Here is a 9734-nt window from a genome sequence, read left to right on the forward strand (position 1 = left end):
TAGCCAATCACATGTGACGTGCTACAAGTGCCAAGGAAGAGGACACCGGGCCAATCAATGTCCCTCTTCAACACTTCTGATCAACGCCGGAGACGTCGACCCGGATCACATAGACAGAGCGGACATACCGCAGGATGATCACTACCACGGAGACGAAGAGTTCGCCCTCGAGAATGAGGAGCCCGATGGACAGGTCGGGTACATACAGATTATCGAGGCACGAGAGACCCCCTCCATGGCACCACGTGTGTCCAACCGGCCGTTGGCCAACATTGCCGTCGACGCACCCGTCACTAGCAGAGCGCGACCATCAGCGCGGGTTACCACTCCCTCAAGGACCCTTCCAGCTGCACCACAGCCGGAACCATTCGTTGATGCGGCCCTCCGCACCTCGATCTTCTATATGTACGTCAAGATCAACTACAAGGCGTGCAAGCTGATTGTGGACAGCGAGAGTTGCATCAACGCAATCTCTGATATGATGGTTACCCAACTAGGGTTGGCAGCGATCGAGCAACCTACTCCCTACGACGTCTCGTGGATCGACGCTTCTTCGCTACCAGTCAAGCGTCAATGCCGCGTTCCGTTGAAGGTGAGTGCCTACGTCGAGAACGTCCTCTGCGACGTACTCCCCATAAAAGTGGGGAGCATCATCCTAGGCCGTCCCTGGCCATACATCCACGATGTCACCCTTGCCAGGTGAACGAACACCTGTTCGTTCATGTACCAAGGACGACAGGTTACATGGTACCCACATACCATGGAGCCGGCGAACAAGCCGGCCGCGACCAAACCCGTAGGGTTAATGGTCGTCAGAGGGCCCTTGTTCACCCGTGACCTAGGTCGCGAGCGGGACGACACTCTTGTGCCTCGCCATCACCCTCGACATCCCCGCCGATCCACCGGTTACACCTCGTTCACTTAAGGCCGAGGCCCTCATATCGGAGTTCGGAGATGTCTTCCCAGATGAGCTACCTGGTGGATTGCCCCCAATGCAGAACGAACAACATGCAATCGACCTAGTTCCCGGCGCATCACTGCCGAACCTACCGCATTATCGCATGGAGCCGCCAAAGTACAAGGAGTTACTACGGCAGGTTAGGGAGCTCTTAGAGAAGGGCCTTATCCAAGAGAGCCTTAGCCCATTTGCGGTTCCGGCCCTCTTAGATCCGAAGAAGGATGGCACGTGGCGTATGTGCTGCAATAGTCGTGCCATCAACAAGATAACAGTCAAGTACCATTTTCCCATTCCCCGAGTCCAGGACTTATCTGACATGATGGCTGGATCTACCGTCTTCTCTAAGATAGATCTAAGGAGTGGATACCACAAGGTTCGGATTCGTCCTGGCGACGAATGGAAGACCGCCTTTAAGATAAAGGATGGGTTATATTAGTGGAGAATCATGTCATTTGGCCTCCCCAATGCGCCGAGTACATTCCAACGCCTCATGAATGAGGTACTACGCGCATTCATAGGAAAGTTTGTAGTCGTCTGCTTTGACGACATCCTCATCTACAGTCGATCGAAAGGCGAGCACCTCGACCACCTCCGGCAGGTTTGTACCGTCCTGCTACGTGAGCAGCTACACGCTCACCCCAAGAAGTGCAGCTTCCTCACCACGTCATGAAGGTGACAGTCCTCGGGTTCGAGACCGTCCGAGACGGGTACAACAGCTGCCCCGATTTCAGTTCGATCATCGTCGAGGTCTGACGAGGCCCGTCCCAATACTATAGGGACTTCGTCATCACGGATGGATACCTGTTCTACAAGAACAGGTTATGCGTGCCCCGCAGGTCGTTGCGTGACTTCCTCACTTGGGAATGTCACGCCGGAGGACTTAGCGGCCACTTCGGCCGCGACAAGACTATTGCGGTCGTAGAATATCAGTTCTACTGGCCTTTGTTGAAGCGCGATGTCAGCATCATAGTTGCCCAATGCCGCATCTGTGCCTTGGCCAATCAGGTCAAGAAGAGCGTCGGGTTATACACCCCGCTACCGACGCCCAAGCGTCCTTGGGACGACGTGAGTATGGACGACGTGAGCACTGCGAGGCACCACGACTCTATCATGGTAGTCGTGGATAGGTTCTCAAAGATGGCGCACTTCGTGCCTTGCAGAAAGATGTCCGACGCCATGAAGGTCGCCCAGCTATTCTTCAGGGAGATTGTGCGACTTCACGGCCTGCCAACTTTGATCGTGTCCAATCGGGACGTGCGCTTCACAAGCTACTTCTGGAAGACCTTGTGGAGCCTCTTGGGCACGAAGCTCAAACTTTCGACTGCCTACCATCCGCAGACCGACGGTCAGACGGAAGTAGTCAACCAAAGTTTGGGCAACCTCCTCCGTTCCCTATTCGGTGAACATCTCGCGTCGTGGGATCTGATCATACCACGCGCCGAGTTCGCCTATAACTCCTCGGTGAACCGTACCACCGGGTTGAGCCCCTTTGAGATCACCTACGGCCAGGCCCCCCGTCAACCATTAGACCTAGCTCCCATAGATCCGCATGTTAGGGTGTCCGAGGGCGGACTTGCATTTCCCCAACATATTTCTGCACTACATCGCATTCATGATAGGATCACGCAGCAAAATGCATTGTACAAGCAAGCCGCCGACTTGCATCGCTGACCCAGAGATTTCACCGTGGGAGACTTAGTGATGGTTAGACTTAGGCCGGAGGAGTACTCTCTCGGGACGGCTACGAAGCTGCATGCTCGTAGTGCCGGCCCATTCCCGATCCTCCGAAGAGTGGCCGACAACGCCTACATCGTCGAGATTCCCCCTACTCGGGGAATAGTCTCTACATTCAATGTGGCGGACCTAGCTCCGTACCAGGCCCCGTCTCACCCCCGAGACTCGGCCTCTTTAGACCCCATCAGTGTGAGTGAGTTTGCCGCGACCACTCCCCCAATTGTTTCGCCCGATAGGCACGAGGCAATCGATTGTGTACTGTAGGAGGTAATTGACCATGCAGGGGAGGGGATATCGAGGAGGTTCCTGGTGCGCTAGGTGGGATGGACTTGCGCGGATGACACCTGGATATCAGAAGAAGAGCTCCATCGCCTTCGGCCGGATCTGCTCCCCCCCTGCCGTTCATCCACCCTGACTTGCCAGAGTCGAGTCCTTCCTACTTCGGGAGGATTGATGGCGCGGCATCGTCCGATACCGCAGGACCATCGCTCGAGGAACCAGCATCGTCATCAAGCCCGCCACCGACACGTGTCCAGCCGACACGACGAGCCACAGCAACAACGCGCAACCCCAGGTTCAAATATTCAGCGTGACGACGCGCCATCTTCGACCCGTGCCTACTCGCATTTCCCGCTTTTAATTCCCGTTTTATTAGTTTTGTTCGTACCCGCGTGTAGCGAGGGGAAGATCCCGTATGAGGATACCTTCCCCTCCCACTAATGGGCCCTAGCCCTTTAGCCATTTCCCCTTTTATTTTGTTTGTTTGTTTTGTTTCAAGGGGCCCATCCACTTATTCCGTATAAGAGGAAGGGGTGGGCGCCCTCTTTTGACACTCTTGATTTTTTTCTTTGAAAAGGGGTGGGCCGCGACCAGCGGACGCCGCCCCAGCCACAGGCACTGCCGCCAACAGCGGGCGCCGCCACCAGCCGTGGGCGCTACCGCCAGCCGCGGGCGCCACCGCCAGCCGCGGGCACTGTCGCTAGCAGCGGGTACCACCGCAATCGCCGGAGCGGTCGCAACCGCCCCAGCTGACTGCAAACGCCGGGCGCCGCCGCAGCCACCGGAGCAGCCGCAACCGCTAGGGCAGCTGCAACCGTTGACGTCGAATGCCGCCACCGGGCACGCCATTGCCCCGCGCCGCCACCTCACTAGGCGCTGCCACTGGACATCTCCACCGCACTATGCGCCCCGCTGATCGTCGCCAACCCGCGACGCCTCGACACATGACACCCCAGGGCGCCATTCTTCGCCATCCCAAAAAAGGACGTCACCCCGTGCGCACGATGTCCTCAACGAGTCTTCCGCCAACCTTTAGGAACATCTCCAACGCTACTTCGCCTGTCGAGCCATCGTGATCTCTCCGGCAACGCTCTGCCCCACCCGCTCCGAATCGTCACTGACAGTCGACGACACTGCACTACGAGCCACCGCCGACGAGGTATGCCGTCCTCTCTCGTTGCTCGTTTATTTACCTCTTGTAGTATATCCTCGTCTTGACTTCACCGTGCTCGGGCAAGGTAGGTGAGAGAGGACGAATTGAGAGAACTAGGTCAACTGAGTGTCTTACCAGTACGAATGACTACGTCCGTTAAGGGCGAGCCCTACGGATAGATTCCGCTCGACCGTAGACGCCTTCGTCGCTCCAAGAAGGTTCGAGAGGCCACCATCGCCGTCACCCGGCGACCCCATCCAATCTTGGAGCTCGGTGCCTCCCTTGAGTCGGAGCCTACACGTACGACATGTAGGGCATTCAACGCATCGTAGTTACATGGACCCGTTAGGGTTTTGATTCGTCGGATGATGACACCGTCGACATTCGATACCATCATCACTTATCGGCACCGAACCGTCATATTCAGTGTCGACCGGACGATGTGCTAGACGACATCTGGCATCAATTACCTATCCCTTTTCGGGTTTTCTCTAATACTACATATGATTACTTATTATTATATATAATCCTAAACTCCGCATTACTCTTATTACTTATTTTCATTTATTACCTATCTTCTACCTTATCACTATATTCTCATTATTATTACAACATCCCTTATTTTATCTTACTATTTAATTCCTCTTATTACTTAACTCGTGATTTCATTTTCCTTAACCCTAAGTCAAACATTACATATATCTTTAAAGGCCAATTTCTTTGGAGATGACCTCACTCATACTATACATACTTGAGTGATTTTCAATAATCATAACTTTTATTTGATTTCCGAAAATTAAATTTTCCCTAATTTGTATTGGTCAATCTTCCCTTAGTAGGAATATGATACCTAGGCATGATGTTTTTTCAGAAAACTTATTCATAGTTTTCTTGGAGTTCACTGGTACAAACATACTTCATGATAACAAGGAAATATTTACTTGTACCCAAAGTGGATAGCCCCACTTCTTTTGGAGAACTTAAAACCATGATTCTTTCTAATGCATGCTACAAGATTTCATCTAATATCATCAAAATATACTTTAGGAACTTCCTTGATAGAATTATATTCCTTGGGAAATGTATTTTTCTCAAGGGAAGGTACATCTAAGATTACCTTTCTTGTGTGTGAACTAGCATAATCCTTTAACTACCTCATACACCTCAATGGCATCATCATGATCAATAGGAAGAACACCATTTAATCAAATTGAGTAGATATTCCTTATTAAAGTACTAAGGTGCTTTAGTTTCACCAATGAGTTTTTATCAATATTTTTTTTTGAGATAATAAGTTTTCCAACTTGGTGAATGGAATTTCAACTTCTTCTTAATGCCAACTTGAGGTCTATGGGAAGGACATACGATATCAGCAAACCTGTTTCATCCTGGTTGAAGAATTCATTAAATGATCTCTCTCATGAGGGAACAGTCAATCTTTAACCATACTACTACAAAATGGTTTCATAATTATCTCGCATTCTCTCTTTCTATATGATGTGATACTCTTCCCGTGTGGCTCTGGAAAATCCTTTGGACTGATAATTATCATTGTTATTTGTGAGGGGGCTCAAGTCAGCTCATTAATGCAAGAATAGCCTTTTCATCAGAGGATCTCAAGAGTACAATAACCATTTAACCATATTGGATGCCCCATCTTTCTTAAACCAACATGAAATGATTATTTTGATGCCAATTGGGAAATTTGAGAAATATATCTATGCGCTGGAAACTCTAGTTTCTGTCCCTAAAGGGCATATCCAATTAATATTTTAATTTCACATGAGCATTGAGTTGCACTTTTTAGTGTTGCATCTAGTCTCTCTCACCATTCTAAAGTCCATAAAAAATATATGCATGAACTTATTATGGACCACCCAACTCAAGGGGGCTATCATGAACTCATGTGTTCCAATGTCCACAGCATGGCTCAAAAGAAGTTATTATCGCTTTTTTGTTTCTCAAATATGCTGATTAAACTCAATGATCAGTATTTATTAAAGGCCTTATGGGATGTCAAACCTGGTAGTGATACTATCTTTATAGATCCAAGTATTTTAATATTTCCAAGAATTAATTTCTGTGAAGCTTAAAGAAAACCAACAATAACTAGTTGAATTAAATAAAAGAAAATTTTGAGTTTGATAAAATATAGTAGAGTAAAAGGGGTGTTTGGAGTTTTTTGGGAATGAGCGACAATAAGCTCTTCCTGTCACAAAGTCCAGGGTACTTTCACTCACATTTACAAGAGGCTGTTGTGGGTTCTGGTGCACAACATGAGAGACAATTATGGATGGAAGCACACAAAAAGCGATCAAATTGGGCACCAATGTTCACTGGATGACAAAAAACAAAACTTTTGCGACAGGAAGAGTTGTAGGGCTGTTGAATAGTGTTATAATGTTTGTATCTAGTATATATTCCTGGTTGATAGAAACATGTGAAAACTAAAAACAAAAGACACAAAAATATTTCTCACACTGATCAGGGCCCAATGTGCTTATGTTCTTTTTTCTCTTCCTGAACAATTGATCTAACTTGCTGTTCACTCCATCTGAAGCTCTCAAGGGATAAATAAACCCAAGTATTTTTCACATTGGTACAGAATCGATATGGATACATAGAGTAGGGAAGGGAAGTTTAAACAGAGGTGCCTTACTGTTCTAAGCCATTAGATCTATTTCTAGAGTAGAGATTGACATGTTTTAAAATTTAGACTTTATTGATGTTTTCATTTATCCTCCAATAGAAATGTAACTTCCAAATTTTAATTATAGAATTTTCTCACTGATGATGTCTCTTGTTAACATGTTCTGAAATAAGTTTAAGTTGGAATTTTTTTATCCCCGTTGAAAATCATGACTTAGCGTCTCCTTATCTCCCACATGGATCCAAACTTTAATAGTATAAGGAACTTAGTTTTGAATTTCAATAAAATCTAAGAATTTAATACAAAGTATTCACCTGATTGAAAGGAACCAAGTGATTTATTCTTCTAAACTAAGAAATCCAACAAATTAAGACTAAGTGGGTAATTACTGTTTTTTACTTTTTTAAATCATTATAGTAGATAATTTTCATCCATAATAAAAAAATGATACATATAAGACATATCCATACATATCACTATGTCTTTGATATTATCGCTTAATAACTATGCTATTTTTGGAAGGGGGAAAACCTATTCTTTTCTGTATCATGTGAAGTAGAACCTGATGAGAAAAAATTATTTATTATCATATGTCGTTGGTGGCTGAGGTTATGGGAATCCTGGCCAAATGTACTTAAACCATGACCACTTTATGGTTCTTTTGCGATGTCAGCCATCACCACTTCAGCTCTCAAAGCTCAACATGGCTGATGCAGCTAAAGTGAACACAAGACCACCATGGGGTTGAGGCATCTTACACAAACACATCAGGAACACATATTTTGTTTTTTTATGACATGTAAACTAATGAAACAAAAGCTATATGCTAGGTGATGGTACATATTTTTTTTTTGAACAATAAGTGAGGGTACATAATTAAAGTGCTTTATCGTATCATCCAACAACATGACCCATGATTATTGGTTGATATGTCATGTCCAGGTCATGTTTGCACTTGTTGTTTCAGAATGTCTAGAATCACATAATGAGGAGCCACATGCGGCTCATCAACATATGACATTAACTTTATGTTGGGAACCTAATGGCTGACATTCTCCCTAACTATGTAGTCAGTTCACAAATTCACTCCCCATTCATTTACTCAAGATGTCCCCATGGAAGCATGTGCTTTTCATAATCTCAAGGGACTCAGCATGCCCACCATCAGTGTATAATGCACACTCATACCTTATTGAACTCTCTAAATAGAACATCATCAACACCACAAATTTTCCTCATGATATTGCTTGAAGATGGTGCTTTTGCAATCTCTATCTTGTATATTCAGCATTAGATCCAGGGAATGAAGATCATTCTACGATCATACACGAGGTCCACTTTGTGATGTTGATGCACTAAGATATGGAAACCTGTACTGTATCTCCTATAATGTGATGCATGGATGAAGGGAAATTGAGTCTGTTTTAAGATATTTATGGTTTTAAAATGTCTTCAAAAAAATTCAAAACTAATCTTAACAAAAAATGTATGTCTTGTTTTAGAGAGTTCAATAAGGGCCATAATGAGGAGGACTTAAAATTACATTTTCAGTTATTTCTTCCTGTCCATCTTTATACTTCATAAATTCTTTCTTATGGTATAAGAATTAAACTAGGATGGACCTCAGTTAAGTATGAAAACATGATTTATATAATGGCCCTCATCAATGGAATAGGATACAAGGATATATTTGATTCAGTAATTTTCAACCAGCTAAGGTTAGTCCTTCGTGTTATCAATAGAATATCTAGCTCATAGTTGATAAATACTTCATCAAACTTGAGTGAGGATCCCCCAGACAAACCACTAAAAAATACGGTGATTTAACATGAATATATGTAAAATAAAAACTTTTAGTGAAGCTCTAATCTCCTCAACCCCCAAGTCTTCCACTAATAATCAGAACATTGCCTCCTCCAAATTGACCTCCAAAGCTTTCTAGGGAATGTTGAAATATCTAGCTGTCATTTATTTTCAAAAAATTAAAAATAATTTAGTATAATCCCTCATCTTCATGACACTCCAAGAATTACCTAGGGTACTGAATTTTCATACCCCAACTGTGAGGCATTAGAAAATCATCATATAGATATTTCTCTTATTGGGGCTGTTAAGACAATAGTGGCATGAAGCATCTTGGTTGAGAGTTGGGTATAGAATAGTCTAGGTATTTATATGGATCAACATATTGAGTTCTCACAAATGAAAGACCATTCTAAACGAGTCATTTATGGGGAACAAATAATATGGAAAAGACCATTCATTTATTCCTACCATGGATAATATAATGTGCTCTATGAATTCCTATCACGTGGAAACCCGAAGGAAATGTCCTTGAGATTTTTATTAACCATTTTGCATGACCCTAAAAATGGCACACACACTAATTGAATGAAGCTCAAGTTGAGGATTAGCTTGCGTTCACTTGGAGCACATCTTATATCTTTATCAATTTTGAGAAGGTGGATAAACACAAGCCTCTAAAATTTTAAAATTTTCTAAAAAAGGTGAGATCAAAGTATGACTCATATTATTTAAAGTGAAATATATTATTCTTATGGATATTCAATCAATCTTAAGTGTCGTGTTTTGATAAAACTTCGTCAATATCTTCCAAAAATTAGTCAACATACATTCATGAACCAGTCATTTAGATAGTCATCGGTAGTTTCAATAAGATGTGAAATTACAGGACGTAGATGAATCTATCTTCATATCAACGAAACACAAATGCAAAATGGTTCATCTGATTCAGAGAGAAAAGCATATAGGCATGAATCAAAATTTACATAAAGCAAGGAGTAACATTTAAACCAGTCAAACAACACAATCAATGTACATATGTTTTCTTTGAATTATTTCTATATTATCTCAAAAGAGGAAGAAATATAAATTTATTTTCCACTTATACATTAATGTTGGATACATCTAACTGATTTTCCAATTCCAAACTAAATTCA

Source organism: Wolffia australiana, chromosome 16, assembly GCF_029677425.1.
Source record: "Wolffia australiana isolate 7733 chromosome 16, ASM2967742v1".
Taxonomy (NCBI): Eukaryota; Viridiplantae; Streptophyta; class Magnoliopsida; order Alismatales; family Araceae; genus Wolffia; species Wolffia australiana.